This window comes from Corapipo altera, unplaced genomic scaffold (genome assembly GCF_003945725.1).
Source record: "Corapipo altera isolate COAL_440 unplaced genomic scaffold, ASM394572v1 89, whole genome shotgun sequence".
NCBI lineage: Eukaryota > Metazoa > Chordata > Aves > Passeriformes > Pipridae > Corapipo > Corapipo altera.
Window position 1 is genome coordinate 1,604,903 of NW_020884968.1, and position 20,219 is coordinate 1,625,121.

Here is a 20,219-nt window from a genome sequence, read left to right on the forward strand (position 1 = left end):
AGTCCTCTCTTTTGTTAGAAAGCAATTCATGAGGACTTGCATGGACAGATGTCATGGCTGAACAGGGAAGCCTACTACTTTGGTTTCGAAAGACTTTATGGTAATAGGTACACCAGGTATGACACTTTGTGACCTCTCTTTCACATGTTTGGTTTTTTGGTGCTTTTTAAAGAGTTTTCTCAACTATATTGTTAATACACCTATTGATAAAATTCTGCAGGAAAGTTTTTTGCAAGTCTATGCTGATTTGAATGTGGAGAAAGGTGTTGATGAGATAGTCTTCCCCTATTTAGACAAAGTCTAGACTACAGAAGGTTGAAAACCCATCATTTGAATGAAAATGGGGCCTACTGTAGATGCAGTCAGAGACAAGGAAGCTGTTTTGGTGCTAATATGCTAAAATAGAAAACCTGTGCTTTCCAAATATAAAAGCAAGGATGTTTTGTTATTTCTGGTGTCATGAGTGAAAGATGACTGAGGCAAATTTTTGCTTGTGCTATTCATTTTATTCCAGACCAGATAATCATCCACAGTAGAGCTAGAGATGGTAGTAGGAGAAATATTGCAGGGTCTGTTGTACGGCAGCTCTTAATATATATGCTTGAAGAAATTTGAAAGAGTCAGCTTTTAACTTGAATCTCCAAAAGTTGAAAGACTGAGGTGACGTTTTTCTCCTGAGGTGTCACAGGAAAGCAGGACTGGAGCAGTCTTATCCACACTAGTGGGCTATTAAAACAGCAATGCAAAATTCTTTTGAACTGTTCTAGAGAATTATTAAGAAAGGTCTGGTGTGGGGGGTTGTTTTTTGGTTTTTTTTAGTATACATTAGCTTCTACCTCTGTCATAGATTTTAAATCGGATTGGATCTATGACAGTACTTTGCTTCTCTGGGGTCTCCTTTTGCTGATTTCTCCCACAGGTTTGTGAAGTGCTGTCTTTCACATTCTTGGACAGTCTCACTGAAAATGGAAACATATCCTAAACAGAAAATATTTTAAATGTCAAATCTTGAAAGAAAATTTGAAAGTCATATTACAAGTGCTGTGTAAAGCCCTAAACCCCTTGTAATTCAGTAGTGCCTTTTATGAGAAAGCTGATGTTTAGCATGCTGTACTGATTGATACATGTTCCTAGCATATCTAAAAGACATTTCAAAGGGTGGAATTTCATAGGTCTTCAATAATTTCGTAGTTCCTGTCCAGCCAGTTGAACTTCTGCAGAATTAATTTATTCGGAGGTTGAAACATTCTATCTGTATCCCTACCACTTTCTTACGATTCCAAGCACTAAGGTGGAAAGGAATATATCTGTGCTGTGCCTAGAAATAAGATTTCCGGTTGTCCAAATTCTACTCAGCAGCAAATTAAGAACTGGAAGATGTGTGCATATGTACCTATGTAGAACATATTTATTTGAAGGATACGGGACAAAAGGAGCAGAGCAGTTGATAATCACTACTTTTCCGAGTGGAGTTCAAACAGAGATTTCCAGTAGAGATCATTGCTTGGGGTTTCTTTTCTTCTTGCTGTTGACTTCACAGTCAGGTCTTGTTCACTCTTTACCTCCAACTCACATTGGATAGTTGAAGTCCTCTTGAGAACATCGTGTCTGAAATCAGACAAGAGAGTCTTCATTTGGCTGAAACATCTCCTGTTTCCCTTGGATATCTATACACAGTATGTGGGAAAGTCTGTTAAAGTTGCACAATGCCCACTTTTTCAAGTCAGGTTCTGAGGATGATGATATATATACAAGTGATTTCCAAGCTGTCTTCCCCTGAAATCAGAAAGCTATGTCTTTGTACTCCTGAACTCATCAGAAAGAACAGGGAGAAAGCCCAAACCAAAAAAATAGAAATATTTTTCCCTCTTTTGCAGAGTTGTCATGCTTCAATTGTAAATTATAATTTTAGGACTTTAGAGGAGAATGGAGCATTTGGCTGCCCCATTTCATGCTGAACTAGAAATAGCAGAGCAGAGCATTTATTTTGCAAGGAACAAAACAGAGACTACTGCCCAGAAAACTGCCAGTTTTCTCCTCCCTTTGCAGCCAAGCCCTTGGGCCCCTTTCATCTCAGACCCTGCTATAATTGTAACACCTGCTCTGGAGTTACACTGAGAACTGAGTCCATAAAGGTAGTGGTTTGCAGACCTGAGTACACTGGAGTGCCTTAACTTTTTGGAAGGCCCTGCTTTACCTGGCCCAAATCCAACACACCACTTAGACATCTGCTTAACTTTAAGCATGTGAGTATCCCCTTTGAAGTCCTATGTATATTGTTTTGCCGGGCTGAGGTCAATGAGCTCAGTACCTTGCAGAATTGAGCTCCTGAATGTCAGATTTGATTAAATGCTCCCCCTTTCTTCCCCCCTCCTCCTCTCCTACCATGAAAGCCTGACCAGAACTAAAACAGCCTCAGAAAAAAAAAAAGAAAAAAAGAAAAAAAAAAAAGGCAGCTGTTGGGAAGTGAGCCTGGCTCAGCTGTGGTAGTTTGGTTTTAAACTGTTGCAGATCAAACCAGAAGAAAAGCACAGAAAAAAAATCCAATTGGAGATCTGGTTAAAAATTAAACCATCTACATTTTCCTAAGGGAACTGAAGAATCTCAGCTAGAAGTGACCTGTGTATCGATCGTGCTGCCTTTTCAAACTCTTGGTGCTCTCAGTTCAGGCGTACGACTCTTTTATCTAACTGCTCCCTGTTAATTGTACTCCTGCTTCTGATTTTTTACTGTGGCTCCGAAACGCGCTCTCTGCAAGCAGAAAGAACCCTGTGCGTGCTCGCTCTCTCTCTCTTGCTCTTGCTCTCCCACTCTGTTCCTTGTCAATTCGCATCAGTTTAAGGTCAGGAAAGCTAACGGGGAACAAGGCACTGCAGCATTTGAACTCAACCTTGCCTTTCCAAGGAACAAACTGACAATTAGTACAGGGATCAGCATCAAAAAAGAGCAACACAGCGTGAAGCCTGTCTAATTAGTCATATGAACGGAGGGCTTCCCCTCCACTTCCTCAGGAACACATGCCTGTCAGATCTGATACAAAGAGACTTCTCTCCCTAACATAATACTGAAATAAGGTTGAGAACAGGTAGCCCTGGCTGAATTGCTTGTTTAAGCAACAGGAAGCTTAGCTGCAGCATCGACTTGCACACCCGTATCTACAGTTGCAGTGTGCTTATGACCATGTGTTTTGCAAGTGATTGCAGGATGTATCCTTCCTTCCAAAATACAGGGAGAAAAGAAAAAAGAAAAAGCATTAGTCTTGTTGCTAATCTTCTCGATTTAATAGCACTTCTTATTTAGAGGGAAAAATGAGCAAGGGGAAAAATTAGAGATGAAAGCTGAATGACAGTCTCCTAATCTCAGAGAATTGTGCTGGTTCAGAGACTTCATGTGTCTGACTTCTCTTTTTTTTTTTCTTTATGAATCAAACATTCCTTGATCTCCTACAATCTGAAAGTCAAAATAAGTAGCAATATAACTTAAAACTTCGAGTACTGCTAATTTTGCTATAGTATCTGGATAGTGGCTAACAGCTTGAACTGAAGTTAAGATCCTGTTGCATTCACTCTGTGATGAAGACAACAAAAGCTCATGCAGCTTGCCTATACAGAGACACGCAAAAGAAGAACAAGCCAAGTGAACTAAAAGCGCATACTTTATTATTAGTTATACACCATTTAAATTCCTGAGTCAAACTCGTAATTCAGAGTTTAAAAGTCCTACATCTTATTCTGTGATTCTTTGAATTTACTTTGTAAGTGAAGCAAAAGAGATCAAATAAAAGCTGCTTTTACCATGTCCTGAAATTTTCTGATGTGGGCTGCAGAATATATGTGGCATGCTAGCAGTTCTGAATTTTCATTCTGTTCTTGACCATAAGGTATGTTTTATACTGCCATACCCTGTTTCTGGAAGGAAACAGGCATAAACTACTCGGACATAAAGAACTTTTGCATAAGGGTAAAGAAACATCTGCATAGGGGCCACATGCATACAGCAAGTAAAAAAGAAACACACTTCTACCACTACCACAGTTTATCAGTGCATCTGCTGGGTTTTTGTGATGGTGACATGTTGCAACAAGTCCCTCAGCACTGGTTTCTGTACAGACCATAGCCTAGACTGGGCTTTTTTCTTTTTTTTTTTTTTTGTGTAGCCAAAGTGCTTTATGCCTTGGTTTCACTGACATATCTGTCCTGCCAGATAGAAACTCTGTTCCTTCTGTAGGGGCTGCCAAACAGCCATCAGCAAAGCTTTGCTCCTGCAAGGTACCTCAGGTTGCTTGTTTCTGACAGGATACTGATGCATTTCCAGGTGTGGATTCCGGGCATGGCAGGAGAACACCAGTACCAGTCCAAGCATCTCCATTCAGGTTGCTTCTTCATTTATATACCAAAAAGGAGCATGGATGTTTTCTATTTAATATAGCCCTGGGCTGAGTCTTGGAAGACATGCATATGCTTCCTACCATGACATTTACCTTCTGGTACTTCAGGGGACAGAACTGAAATAATTTGTGCAGTTCTTCCTTTCCTATCTATCATGATCATACGCTTATTTGTGAAAAACTTGAGCTGTCCCACTGAAAAGTGCAATAGAAGGCTGTTTCACTGTTACTTATTATTATTAATGCAGAAGCGTGGTCTTGGCTAAGCATGGGCTCGTGAGGAGCACCACTGTCCCTGAGCAGAAATGACTGAGTTGTTTGTTTCCTCATGGATCAGAGAGAGGTTGGGGGGGTGTGGAAGAACGATTCCTCTGATTCATTGAGTGATACAGAAGCAATGCCACATGCCTGCCAGTGACGCTGCACCTCTCTAGTATTCAGATGAGTACTCTCTGCTTTGTTCATGCAGATGCTCCATGCGTTAATTAACTGATTTCAGATACTTGTTGCTTTTAGTAGCTTATATTTAAATAGACACTTGGTGGCACACTTTCTCTGAAGAGTGCTGTGGGAATACATAGCTGTTTTGTTATCTTCCCTTGCTCTTGGCATGGCGTGTTTGTACAGGCTGCCAGCCTTGTCCTCTGGCTTTTGCAGTTTACCTGGAGAGGATGAGCGGATCCTTTTATGAAACAAGTGAACAAAATGCTTTCCCACAGATCCCTCTTCAGTTTCCCAGAAAGAGAAGAATATTGACAGCTACAGTTTTCTGCAAGTTTTGATAACCATCTGCATGATCCAAGCTCAGCTGAATTGCACTGTATTCTGCAGGTACTGGATACACAAAGTCCTTCTCTCATAGACTTCCTGGACATCCCTTTCTACTCCCGCATTGCTGCTTTCTACAAGGCACAATACTATTCAGTAATCACATATACTCAACAAAATACCATCAGCTTTTGCATTAGTGAGTCCTGGTGATACATATTTCTGTTATATTCACACAAAAGGAAGACTATCACTGTTTTAAAATAATAAAAAGTATTGTACAAATAGTAAGAAGATAAGTGCCTTATGATTTTTCCTCATACAAATATTCATAGCTCATGAAGAGTACTTACACCACTGCCTTTGTTATATGAATACTTGCCTAATACTATTGTTCAACCATAAAGATTACTTTAGCTTCCAGCAGAGTTCAATGGTGTGAGCTGGATAATACCAGTATTGTCTCAGTGTGAATATGCATTAATGAGTCATTAAAAGAAGAACTGTGTGTACATTGCCCTGAAATTTTACAATTTTACATTTTACAATTTACTGTTGCCTTCTGGTCTGGCTCAAAATGTTTGTTGAAATGTGGAAAAAGTATGGGCAGTACCCAGTGTCTGTTGAACTTACATCTCTCATCATCTTTTCTGCATGCTTCTTCTGGCAGTTGGGACTTCAGCAATGGACTGCACAGGACTGGGCATGGGGCCTGCTAACGAACCAGCAGTAAAGAACACCGCCAAAATCTATTGCCATTAGAGCACAAATGTAGAGAAATGGCCATGGTGTCAAGTCTTTCATATATTTAGCCATGGACAAGAACTGAAGGGGAGGGGGAAAGAACAGCAGGACAGTAGTATGTTACATGTCAAAAGTGCCTGTCATATTGTGATGAACTGGTAACTGGTTCCCTGGTGTTTTATCTGCAGTTCCCCCAGCCCTGCAAGTAGTACATTAATTAACAGGATAGTTGTCCAAAGCTGACTTTACTTACTCAGTGTATTATAGCATTTGCTGCTCTGCAAAGCTCTGAGGACTTCTGTGAGGAGGAAAAGAAACAGCAGATTCAGTTCCCAAATGTTCTGAAGCTCCATTTAAAACCAGAGAGCGAGTACAGCCTTCCCATCATTCACAGGGGAATGTTTCAGATGATATAATAGAGTCTTTTTCATCCTTTACAGCTCTGGTTCAGGTCTGTTAGCCATTTCAGCAGTGTCCCTCTGAGGGAACACTAGCAATGTTGCTGCTGCTGACTCACAAAAGGCTCCACTTCCTTGACACATCACAGTGATTGCAAAGAAAGCCTTTCTCCATGTGAGCCATGCTGCAGCTCAGCCTGGTTCTCGTTATGTTCCTCTCCATAACACTATACTTCTGCATAGATGCAGTACCCACCCAACCGGGGTCACGTCTGCTGCTAACAATCTGCTGACATATTAGATAATTTATATGGGTTTCTTCACTGCTGCCAAGGGCAAAATATTCTCACATACACCATTTTTTGTCTTTTTTTCTTTTTTTTTTTTTTTAGCAGATGCAGGTCAAGCTGCAAAAGCAGGGAAAGTTCTTGAAGTATTGTGTGTGAAGCTTAATAGTGCTGCCTGGTCTACTCCCCAGAAGTGTAGGATAGAAAGCAATGGGGAAGTAGCACTTGGCCTGTCTGACAGGTCTTTTGCTATTTTCTTCTTCCTAAACTCACCTGACATGGATGCTGCAGTTTGCTTTCAGTATCTCTTTTAATTGAGAGAGGTTTAATCTAATGATTCACCTGCAGGATCTTCATCTTCAACACCAAAAACATGGGGAGTTTGCAAGACATCGTAATGTCTCTCATGGAGTTTTTGACCCTGAAGCACTGTCTTTGTTTATATAATACAAAACAGATATGCTTCCTTGTTGTGATATTACCATGAGGGAACTGTGCTTGTTGCCTGTTTCTTAAAACAAACTTCCTTAAGGGAACAAGGCTGAAACAATTCTGTCTGTCTATCCCACTCCTTCTCCAACAAAACTTCTGAACTACTTGTGTAATTTCAATTTAATTTGAAAATAAGGATAGTACGTCAATGACATTTGATGCATACTTGTTTAGTGACTACAGACAGACTAATATAGGAGGCAGGAATTCTATTTATACTTCCATTTATGGAGGAACTATAGCACAGGTTAGTTCTTTTTCTTATTAGATAATTATTGACATAGCAAACTTTATCACAAGTTATAAATTCATGGGTGACCAGCCTTCATAGATGCTACTACTTTATCAAAATGTTTCTTTATGTTCCCTTCAATAAATGTAGGTGAGAAATTGTACCTAAATTTGCACATATTACCTGCTCCACTGCATCACAGAGGAACAGCCCAGTCCTCGGCAAACCCAGTATAGGGTAGATGTACTAGTAGACTTGTTCCTTGAGCACAGGCAGTGGGTCTGGCTTCCCAATACACAGAGTTTTGTGAGCTTCCTTGCTTTGTTTACACACGTTTCATTTGTTATAAGGTACTGTTAAAAAAAAAAAATCGTAAATTCCAATTATACCAGAGGTGGCAAAATTCACTTTGGTGTGTTGTGTGTGCTACTATCTCATATAATAGTTTAAACCTCTTCTAGCCTCTGGCATGTGGATGACTAAACAAACTTATTGGGAGCTTCACTGTAAGCCTTCAAAAAGGACCTCACCTAGACATGTCTAAAGCTATTTGGTATCAGCGTGGCACATTAATATAAGTCTGCTGAACAGATAGTAAATCTGGTTTCTGTCTTTCTTCTTAAGAAGAGAACCCAGCTTTTGTAAAATCTGGGTTCCATATGCAGAGCCAGCTATGAAGTCTTTCCTTTCACAGGAAAAGCCTGCACCAGTGTCCTCAAATTTTCATCAGCTCTGTTATGTCTCTCATGTCCCTTCCTTCCCCCCGGGAGATTCAAAGTACCAGTGCTTTGGTCAGGCCTGCCTCTTCTTTACTAGAGACAGATGATGATAAGTAGGTTTCATGTCCCCCCTACCTGTTAATAAATAGAGGATAAAAGCCATGCACACATTGAAGGACCAAGGTAAAGAGCCTAGCAAGGAACCACAGCTTCTGGTGTCAGTTGTATGAGTCAACAAAGAATATGTGACCAGGTTATGAACAGCCTATTAGTATAATTCACTCTTAGTTTGGCTGCAAAAGCATTTGTTGCAATCCTTCCCCCCTGATTTATGGCTCTAAGGGAAGGTTATTTTAAGATACCAAGAGCTAAGTTCAGGAGTGTGGTTTAACTGATGAAATGATTCTGTCTTTGCTAGATCATGCACGGCATGTTTCCTGTGGATAGCTCAGCTAAGTCTACCGGTAACTCTGTGTGTTAGCAAAGCTCCATCTAAACAGTGGCTTAAGAACATATAATGATGATGTACCATAGGAAAAACACTGTGAAATGATCACTGTTTATTAACTCCTCTGGATCTGGAGCTGAATGTGACGATGTTTCAGCTTTACCTCAATGCTTATGTGCTCTGAGAGAGAACATAAGCTGGTATTTCACAGCAGAAATTTCTTTTCCTTAAAATAAAATAAATCTAAAAGTAAAATGAGAACCAAAGTGAGTTATAGATGTCAAGGACTGTAGGCTGACAGTGGTCACATGAGACAGCATTCAGATGACTTAGGCAGTGTGTGAATAAACTGAAAATTCTTTTGTTGAAAAAAAAGACAAGAAAGAGAAAAGATGGTTTTCAAAAAGGTTCTTCCTCTCTTTCTCTGAATGTACAATCTCCCTTCTCTACCTCTGTAGCCCATGCAGCTCTCGCTTAGTGCTTCAAATACATTCAAAAGTTGGTTCTTTATGCTTTTTGATTTTCCGTGAAAGCCCTCTTGTTCCTGTAACAGTTGGTTCTCCAGACTTCAGCGTTATGCAGCTTTAAGAATGTTTCTAAACAGAAGAAAAACTGGGTAAGTGACATGGATACATATAGAAATCCCACTCTCTGTTCAGTGGCTGCATCTCCACCCCCGCCATTGTTACCATCTACATCACTGTTGGTGGCACAAGTGCATGCTGCTCCTGTAATTCCACCATCACCACCATGGAAAACATAACAGAGACAAATTTTCAGGCTAAAGAGCACAGTCTAGTAATAGACAAGAAATATCAAGGTTAATATGTTATTCAAAACTGTATATACTAATTTTTTAGTGGAGAAGACCAGCAAAGTGATGGCAACCATTGTTTTGTGCTTATGACTAGTTTGTACCCATTCAGTCCTGCAGTGCTCAGGTCACACATTAGAGAGGGATCAGTCACTGTAGATTAGCAGATGTCATCCATTTTAGTGACAGCAGAACTAAGTAATACTCCTTTTTCTGCAGCAGTCGGTAGTTTCTATAAAGACATTTCCAAATTCAATTGCTGTTGGGTTAATTCCTCTTCTCTTATATCATACTGCAGACTGGACAGCTGCCTCAGCTGGTGTCTGAATCTTCAATAGAGAAGAGGTCAGCAAAACTATTTTTCAACATTTAGCAGAAATCTACTGAAACTGTCAATTTTAGAAAGCTGATGGCAAGTTGTTTGACAGATGCCAAGTGGTAAGAGCCCAAATATACTATTGGGAATGTTTATTTGTGGGCATAATCTCCCCTGTCAAACTGAAGAAAAGGATACCATGAAGGTTGCAAATATTAAGTGACAGATTTCATACAGTCTTTCCTTTGTTGAAAACATGAGTGCATGTTAAACACAGAAGTGCTCTTCTCAATCCCTAGGAACACATCAGTGCAAAAGGCATGCAAACCTTTGAAACTGAACTGAGAAAATAAAGGGTTCAAGTATCGGTTGTTTTGCTAACAAAAAATTAAAAACCTCTCTGAAATCTGCCCCAGTTGAATATGATAGTGTCATCAGCTGTTTGTGGGTAGTAACATCAACTTTAAGAACAGAATCTTCTTCTTTGTGAAAGCTCAGGCAGAGTCTACAAATCAAACTGCCTTTCTAAATGCCCTGTTTTACAAGCTGTACTAACACCATCTTTCTATATGGTGATTTTCACCAGCAGACTACAAAGCCTTTTCTGCAGCACATTGGTATCCTTGTGCTTGGTTTTGGGTAAAGCAAAGCAGGAATGAAGAGCAGTTGTAATTCTGGGCTGTAGTCTATGACCAGCACATTCTGATCTTGTGTTTTAGTTATCACATTGTACTGATCAAGAGAAAACATGGCATTGCCAAGGAAGGATGGAGGAATCGCCTGAGGTGCAAAGCTGTCATTACAGCTGTGAAAGGTTAGCCATGTTTAAGCCACTCTTTTTTCCTAGCAAGTATTTCCACTCTGGGGCCTTAGTACTAAATTTTCTCTCTCTCTAACCTTTGGTCTTAGTTTTCTTTCCAACATCAAGTGTCAGATATGTCTGTTTATTTTGCCAGAATTAACCTTGGTTTTCCCTTTTTGATATAAAACACCTGTTTTAAAGTACTGACTAAATTCTGTTCGATCTTTCCCCCTCTCACCTCTGCCACAGCCTACTGTACACTGTTATCTTTCTTTTATGGTGCCAGCCCTGGTTTTACTATCCACTTAGCAAATCAATATAATTTATTTAAAAAAGCTAAAGGGAATGTTTTTTTCAATTCTCATTTATTCTGAGAATTTTTAGGCTATCCATGCTAATAACATTTAATAGTTTTAGTATTTTGTACACTATATAAATGTCAATATCACTTCACACACAATCACTTACATCCAAGTGTTTCAAACCTGAGAGACAAGGTTTGTCTTGGCACTGGCACTCATAGCATTCCTGGTGCTAGAAAGAAAAAAATATTAAAACATTATTTCTTGTACAGTACTTCGGCAGCTGTCTTTGAAATTGAAAGATGTATGACAAGGTTCTGTACTCCACACTTGTTCAAGAGTTACTGTAACAGAAAGAGGAACATAGGTTTAGGTATGTGAAAAGGATCCATGCCATGGACTTTTAAAGAGAATCCACTCATTTCAACTGGTGCAAGACCTTGATCAAATCCTTAATTTGCCAAAAAGTGACAATGTAAAATATGGTTTTTACTTGAAATATATTATTTTAACCTGGTTCAAATAATAATTTTCATTATTGGAAAAATGTTTCAGTTAATGAAAGAGATTTTTTATTTGACAAAGATTTTTATTTTTACTTTGAATTCCACATATAGTTGGAATTAAAGCTTCTGACTTCAGGCTGACTTTTATCAATTCCTTCATCAAAGAAAGATCTCTTAAAGAGAAAAAGAGTAAATGTTTAACCCTAAATTTAAGAGACTATCATGGAAGTAAAGTAAGTTTGCTATAAGCTCAGACCTCAGCAGTGGTTAGGGGTGAAGACAAGCAAGCTAATCAACTAGTAGTGTACACAGGGCTGCCCTGGCTAATAATCATCATCTGCGTTGTGGCGGGATTCGCTATGTTAGATAACTATGGACATACAAAAAGGCCAAATCCTGCTCTGAAGCCCTTGCAGTATCGTAGGCAGGAGAGGGAAGTGGTGAATGGAGGGGTGGTATGGGAGCTGTCTTCCTCAGCTGATGGTAAGAGAAATCTCTTCTGCCTGGTAGTCATTAGTGGGGTTCCCAAAGCTCAGTGTTGGGAACAGTCCTGTTTAATATCTTTGTTAATGATCTGGACGAGGGGATCAAGCGCGACTTCAGCAAGTTCATGGATGACACTAAGTTAGGCAGGAGTGTTGATCTGCTGGAGGGTAGGAAGGTTCTGAAGAGAAATATGGACAGGCTTGATCAGTGGGTGAGGCCAATGGGGTGAGGCTCAATAAAGCAAAGAGCAAAGTGCTGGGTCCTGCCCTTGGTTCACAACAACCCCAAACAGTGCTGCTGGGGACAGAGTGGCTGGAAAGCATACCAGTGGAAAAGGATATGGGGTGCTGCTCAGCAGCCCACTGAATATGAGCCAGCAGTGTGCCCAGTTATCCTGGCCTGCATCAAAAGCAGTGTGACAATCAGGACCAGAGAAGGGATTGTCCGTCTACTTAGCACTGGTGAAGCCGGACCTCAAGCACAGTGTTTAGTTCTGGGCCCCTCACCACAAGAAAGACATTGAGATGCTGGAGCCTGTCCGGAGAAGGGCAACAAAACTGGTGAAGAGCCTAGAGAGTTAAGTCATATGAGGAGAAGAGGAGACTCAGGGGCACCTTATCGCTCTCTACAACTACCTGAAAAGAGGCTGTAGCAAGGTGAGGATCAGTTTCTTCTCCTAGGAAACTAGTGACAGGACAAGAGGACAGTCTCAAGCTGTACCAGGGGAGGTTTAGGTTGGACACCAGGAAGAATTTCTTCGTGGGAAGGATTGTCAAACATTGGAATGGACTGCCTGGGGAAATAGTGGAGTCACCATCCCTGAAAGTGTTCAAGAAGATTGGATGTTGCTCTTAGTTTAGTTGACAAGGTGGTGATCAGGCAAATGTTGGACTCAATGATCTTGGAGGCCTTTACCAACCTAAATGATTCCATGATTCTTTAAAAAGCTCCCCATTTACCATCCTAATGTTGGGCCAAAAGAGCAAACTGGAATTCAAATGTGTCTCAAAAAAACAAGCCCAACTTTTTATCCTGCAAGAATGCTTGAGGCTAACATGTTATTTACTCTCATTTAGCTATATTTTAAACTAGAAAATTTGAGCACTGCAAGATCATAAATGTTCTTCGCTAGCAAATACTACACACTCATTAATATTAAATATAAATCATTATAATCTTATGTCTCTCATAGGGCAATGTTTGTTTCTATGTCACCTAGAAGCCTCATTGGTTTGTATTTTCATTACCACCATCATTATTGCTAAAGGCTTTGATATCAACCATGAATACCTTACTATGATCAACAACAAGTTAAGCCGTAAAACCAGCCTAAAAATCCCTGGTAAAATTGAACAGAATTATTGGTTCAAGGTCTCCATGTGAAATGAAATGTTAACTTTAAAGGAGCCAGAATTTCATCTCTGATTGCCTGAAAGCTGATGGCAACCTACTTAGCTTGTAGCCGTGTTTTATGGTGCAAATTCCAGGTTGATTGGTTTCCTCGCTTTGATATAAATAATGGAAGCAAGCTGGCCTCTCCTGCAAACCCATGCGGGCAGAGCAGGAAGTGCTTACCTCGTAAGGTTGTCTTCATGCTGCTGAAATGAAAACCTTTTCAGTGTCAGCCTTCCAGCAAAGTGTATGCTGGGAATTACACAAACTTGTGAACAGTTTTCCCCCAGTGTTATTTATGACCACATTATTTCAAATAAGCTTAGTTTCCTTCTGTGAGCTTAGCTGTTGCCAGATAAATCAGTGGTATGTTATGGGTACTGAAAGATGTTTTTCAAGCCCTAATCCTAAATGGTTTCAAAACTGCAGGCTTTAAAAAAAAATAAATCCTTTTTATGCCGGAACACCCCCAATCCTATTCCCTATACTGTTAAAATAAGCAAAAGCAAGGCCTTTCACCATGCCATGGTGTGGGAATGCCTGCATCTCCCTCTATCCTTACAGTGTGGAAACAAGCCAGAAATATCTGGTAGGCCCCATTTGTAGAGCCTGATGGGCCAGCAGCATGGCCCTATCTTTTACACCTGGTTTCCCTGATCATGGCTATAAGGTTTCAGGCAGCAGAAGGCTGCTAGAGCAGTACTTTGGTGACAGCAGTGGTGCTCCCAGACCATATCACATGCTCTGTTACAAGCTGCTCTGCATGATCTGGGAGAGTTGTAAATCACAACACTTCTCACTTTCCAAGCTCACTAGGTGAAAAATGAAATCTTCTTTGTTCTGTGTTCACCTTATTCCTCCTGGTTTTGTAACTTTTTATTTTCTCTTTTTTATTTTTTTTTACGACCATTTTTTTTTACATCTACTAGGAGAGATGGACACAAAATGTAGGTACATCACTGAGAAAAAAATGGAAAAGCACCACTACTGATGTATTTGGAAAACGGCTGATAGCCTTTTTTGATGCTTTCTACCACTGCCCCTCAAAGCAAAACTCGTTGTCTTCATTCGTTGTCTTTGGGCGTATTCTACTGTGTATGTTCACAGAGGGAAAATATGCAGAGGTCAGCAGTTTCAAAGGCAGTCTCTAATTTTAGGTTCTTAGCTTTGGATATTTTGGGACAAAACTTTGGACACAACAAAAGAAGTGTCAAGGAACTATAAATCTAGATGAAGTAAGTAACACCCAAGACATCTCGAACTAGAGACCCAAAACCAGACTCCTGTATTTAAAAGAAAAAAAAAAGTTTTAACATTTGCCAGAAAATGATTTTCTTAGTTCTTGAGGTTTCTATCTTTCCCAGCACTTCCCGCTGTTCCTATTTTCATATCGTCTTTCCAGGCAACTCTGAAATTCTCCTACCAATCTGAGGCCTGCAAAAGTCGAGGGAAAAATTTGCCCTTTCTCATAATGTGCATGTGATCATCTTGAGTGCTGTGTAAAGTCTGATAATTTTTTTTAACCAAAATACGTTCCTTGAGACTTTTTTTATTAACTGAAATTGTTCTAAGTACTTTTAGTTGGCAATTTATTTTTTCTTACTATATTTTAAATAGAAAATTTTCAAAAAAATTTTAAACGGCAAACAAATTACCTATTTAAATTCCAGTTGCTCAATAAAGCTCAGAAGTGCTGATTTATTATTTTTAGAGAAAATTAAATATGAAATATGGAAAAAGTCAAGGACACCTGAAAGAAAATGAAAATAAAACAGGTTCACTTAAAATATCTGTCACAGATACAAGAAAAAAAAGAAGACATTTATATTGTTTCAGGAGCTTAAGTACATTTTCCAGGTAGTCCCACTGCACAATCACATCACGCAGTAGCCAGACATTTGCTTCAACCAATAAACAATGGGAGGGACAGCTCTCCTGGAAGCTGCAAGCCCAAAATTTCAGGTGGATCACTGTACCTGATCAAAGGAGAGGGAGCCATAATGATCTTGCAGTCTGTGAAGAACTGCATTTTGACTTCCATCATCAAGTTGAAAGTCAAGAAGCTCAGTCCTATCTCTAGGACAGATAAATAGACAGACATACATATGTCTGTCAGGACATGTTAACTCCAGTGAGACTTCAGAAGTCATAAACTAGAAGAGATTTTTCAGATGCTCTCACAAACTGCTTCCATATCACCGACATAAATTTTTACATCTTTAAAATGAGCACTGAAATACAGAAGTCTTGTTTCCCACTAAAATTTTGGTCCAAAGCAGTGGTTTCAGCTTACAGTAAATCTTGCACTGTGCCAGATTGTGGGTTGCTTGTATTGTTTCATGGAAGGCAACTAAGAAAAGCACCACCAGGCAAGTTTAAATGTATGGTACTGCAGATCTATGTGTATAGACATGTGTACACACACACATTTTTTTATGTTGAATAATATTCCCTAATCTGCTAAGTAAGAAAGTCACATTTTATGATTTATAAAATTTTGCAGTGTTCTGAAATAGTGTGTGAGTAAATAAATTAAAAATTCTTTATACGTAAAGAAACCTGTCAAACAGATCCTTTGGCAAGTCACTTAAATTTTGTTCCCTTCAATGAAGTAGCTGGACAGAAAATTCTGTATTCTTTTTTAAGATCTGTAAAGAAGCTTTTCTGAACCTATCCATCCCTCCAACACGCCAGGCTTTCTGCTTAGTTCTGCCGGTTAACGCATATCTCCTCTAACTCTGCAAAACATGTGGAAGGGCTCTTAAGGATTTTTGTTTGAAACTGAGCATAAAATGGTTGAACAAAAACGTTAAAGACGTGGCTTTTTGTAACACTTCTAACTATTGATTTAAACTTAAAAATCCAAAGAGGGTTCTTGGTCACTGCAAGCCTGGGGTGCATTGCATATGTCTTGGCTGTCGTGGGTGCTGGAGGGATGACTCATTTTGCTTTAGTTTTCAATTAAATGATGCTGGGAAAGCTGAGTAAGACAAACTTGTGTGTTAATTATATATATAAATACCTTAAAAAAAAAAAAAGGCTCATGATTTTTGGTACGAGAGATATGAAAGGTAGCAGAGGTTCCCTCACTGAATGGAGTCAGGAAGGCCCTGCTGTCCCTGCCTACCCCACCTCGCCATGGAGAGCCTTGCCCTTCACCCCGCTCCGGTCCAAGGCAGACTCCTCTGGGTCAGGACGTGATGCTGGCCGGCCACCGTGAGAATCGTCTTCCCTGGGGTGCAAGAGTGTGCCCCCCCGGAGGGAAGGAAGCTCCCATCCCCCATTGTCCCCCGGGGCAGGCGGCTGCAAACCCCCTCCTTCCATGACAAAGATTTTGCGATGTCGAAATTAAACGGTCACGTCCGAAGTCATGCGCTGCTTGGTGGCGCTTCAAATTTTAGCTGCAGAGCGTTAGGAGTACCTAGTGAAAATTTCATCAGTTTTTAGTGACGATTTTAAACCGGAAAAAAATAATCTGTGGAGTACTCAAATTCGGATATTTATTTTTAATAAAAGTGTCATCGCTTTCATCAAGCATAAACTTTAGGTTAATATGGAAAATAGTGTATTTTCTGCACATGAAGCGGCGTTAAAGTCTGATCGTGTCCAGCTGATGTGCCCATGTGTCCATGTGAATTAGATGATCTTTTAGGTCCTTTTCAACCCAAACCACGCTATACATAGTATGGCACGTTGGAATAGGTGCATGTACACTTATGGTTGCACCTATACTGGCGCCTTGGTAGCGAGTGTGCGTGTGCTCGTAAGCTTGCACCAGAAACAGATCTGCTATGTGACTCTGGATCAGAAGAGACGTGTTTAATGATCCTCCTGGCTGCGAGACCTCCTGCGTGTGCATCTGTCCGTGTGTCGGTGTGTCGGTGTCGAGCTATGCCCGGCTGTTCGCGCCCTCCGCGGACAAAGACGCTTCCCGTTCTCGAGCGAGGCAGCCTGCAAAGTGTGAATAATTTTCAGCGAGGAGTTACACTAAGTGGGAAAGCTTTTAGCACATTATCCGCTGGCAATTGGGCTATAATCTAATTGTCAGCCTTCGGGTCTTAATAGAGCCTTTCTCTTTCCACCATTGGATTTGCATCCGAGAGATGCCTAATGGGTTTAAATGCCTCGCATTTTGCTCCAATAAGCCACCTTTTCACTGTAGGTGACATTGAGACGTTTTTGTTGTGAAATCGGATCTCGGGTACCTGGGCTTCTGCCTTGCTGGTGCAGCTATTTTCGTGAAGGGGAGAATGTGAAGCGGCGACAAGGGGGGCGACGTCCCCGCCGCAGCAAGAGCGCTGGGAAAGGGGGCTGCTGCGAAATGGGGGAGTGTAAAGAGAGGAGGAATCCAACGGAGAGAGCAATATAATTATGTGCAGAGGAGGAGAAAAAAGGTCCTGAAAGCAGGGCTCGTAACCCCGTGAGGTTACAGAGGAGCCAGAGCTGTAGCCGAGGAGCGCTGTAGCCGTCGCTCTGTGGAGCAGCGATGCGCTCGCAAGGCACGAACGGGAGTGCTTGAGACCATGCCCGAGCGAATAAACACCATTCTTTACACAGGACAAGATGTTTTCGTCTACAAGGGGTAAAAATAAGAAAAACCAAAAGATTTTAACTCGTCCTCTCCCGAGGCAGAAGTGCCTTCAAGCCCAAAGCAGTGCCGTAGGTTACCTTGCAGAGGTGCTGCGGGAGAGAGGGTCAGACACAGACTCCGGTCGACACCGGGCCAGCATCGGTCGGGGCGGGATGGCGGCAGTGAGGGTCTCGGCAGCGGCCACACCGCACCTGTAGGCTCCTAATTAAATGGAAGAGTGGCCCTCGCCCTCTGCACAGACGACGGATCCGGATGGGAGATGGAGAAGTAACAGAGGAGAAGGGATGAGATGCAAATGCCAAGTTATCCCAAGAGGTAGCCGGGAGAGAGTGGGTGTCAGGTCGGCTCGGTGCCGGGCCCCTTTTAGGGGCACAGCCCCACAGGTGCCGCAGCGGGACTGCCTACAGGTTTGTCTCTGCGGCGTGAAGCGTGTGGTGTGGGGGCTTTTGCGAGAGAAATAAAAAAAATAAAATAAAAAAGAGGAAATCCCCCCCCCCCCATCACTGCGAGAAAGACTTGCTAAAATCTGAGCGCGGCTCCGTGCCCGATCTGTGCCCCTCTCCACACACCTCACCCGCCACCGGGCCTGAGCGGCCGCGCAGAAACGCTCAGGGTCGGAGCCCTTGTTAGAAGGTGCACCTGAAACCATCCCTCTGGCTCGACAGGCTTCCCAGTGGATTCCTGCGGGTTTCTGTCTCTCGTGTCTCATTCCCATCGTGATTTTGGCTAGATGAGGAAAGGGCCGGGAAGAAGCGGTGCTCATGGTTTTCAAGGGATCGCGTTTTCTCCTTGGCTTTTCAGGGATCAGAGGGACGTTTTGGAGGGGGGCTGCAAGCTCCCTGTGTGAAACCTGACGGCGAAACTGAGACCTAATCCTGATTAAAACTGGGAATCAAACGAGCGCGACGAGGTGTGCAGCAATTACCCGCACGCTTTCTTTGCCGGTGCACAAGAGAGTAAGGAGTTTTTTAGGCAAAGGAAGATGGGAAAAGAGGTACTTCGAAAGGATAATGAAGCCTAATGAAATGGCTCTGCCACAGCAGGCTGACACTAGCGACAAACACATGGATTTGCTAGACTGAAAACAAACTGTGGTGTAGGTTGCGCGTTCTTTATGTACGGATAAACAATAACGAAAGATTTAATTGAAACGGATTTAAACGAGACAACCGCCTTGTTGGGGTGCAGCAGGGTTGGTAACTCTGCTCTCGGGAGGGGGTCGGTATAGCGGTGACAGCCGGTCTGTGCCCGGCTGTGGCAGGGACTAGCTGCTCCGGTCCTCATCCCTCGGGAAGAGCGCGCGGACGTTATTGAATACGTCCACTTGGTTGGGAAAGCAGAGAGGGACCAAGAGCACTGGAGTAGGGATGGGTTTCTCAGCTACGCCCTCGTCTCTGGAAGCCCCTACCGTTCCGGGAGAGGGCCATGGGCAGGGACGGCAAAGCAGCTCAGGGGAGTCAGACTCTCACCCCCTTCCCACTCGGGTACCCTGATCCCCGTGTCTCTCCAATTCAGATCTGGTGGGGGAGGGAGCCGTAGCGAGGATTAGGCGGCCAGAGCTGAGCCCCATTCTCTGCCCACGGGGAAGGAGGGGGTGCTCTGGACGTCTAGACAAGGCTCATTTCCTTATCGGAGGCGGGGCGGGAGAAAAACTAAAAAAATATAGATTCTCGTGGGATAGAGCGAAACATTGCATGGCTTACCCAAGCAAAAGAAAAGCCATCCCGAGTGGACGGACCCGTTTAAAATAAAATAAAATAAAACGAAGCTCCTAGTTTCTTTCATCCCCGAGTTTTTCATCTCCGAGGTAGGAGAAGGGACCCTCAAGCCCCACGTCCGGTCTCTCTCCTGGGGGGCAAGCCCCTGCCCGGAGGCAACCGCCAGCCCCGTCCCAGGTCCACGGCCGTGCCGCGGCCTCGGTTTCTCCCTCTCCCGCCGCTCTGCTCCCCTCCTCGCCCGACCCTCCCTGCCCCGCTCACCGCGCAGCGCTTCCCCGCCCCGCGGCCGAGTCCTTCTCTCGCGGATAAAGGTAGGAACCAGCCGCTCCACAGGGCTGGAAATCCCGCGACGAGGCAGAGCAGGAAAGGGTCCCGGGCTGCCGCAGCTGCGGGGGCTGAGCCGGTACTTTCCATATGGACCGAAATATCCACCGCCACTCGCCGCCCCCTCCCCTTAGCCCCAAAGGGCCAGGGGCAGCCTCTCCTAGGGAGAGGTATGTTGCGACCTGGCTGCTGTGGGACGGAAATAAGGAGAGAGCTTTTTTATTTTATTTTTTTTTTTAATTATCCTTATTTGTGAGGCGCATAAAGTAGGTAGGAAATCAAAGGCATCCCTGCCACCACCACAGAAACGATGAAGACAATGATTTCCCTGGCTATTTGTACCAGGCCGGACCCTGCTTTTCAGACAGGGCCAAAGGAGCGCAGGACCGGAACCCTCGGGATCCCTGTCCCACGGCCCCTCGCACGCGAGGAGCGGGGCTGTCCCGCAAGGAAATCGGGTCCGTAATTGGAGGGATGTCCCTTGGGATAAAGC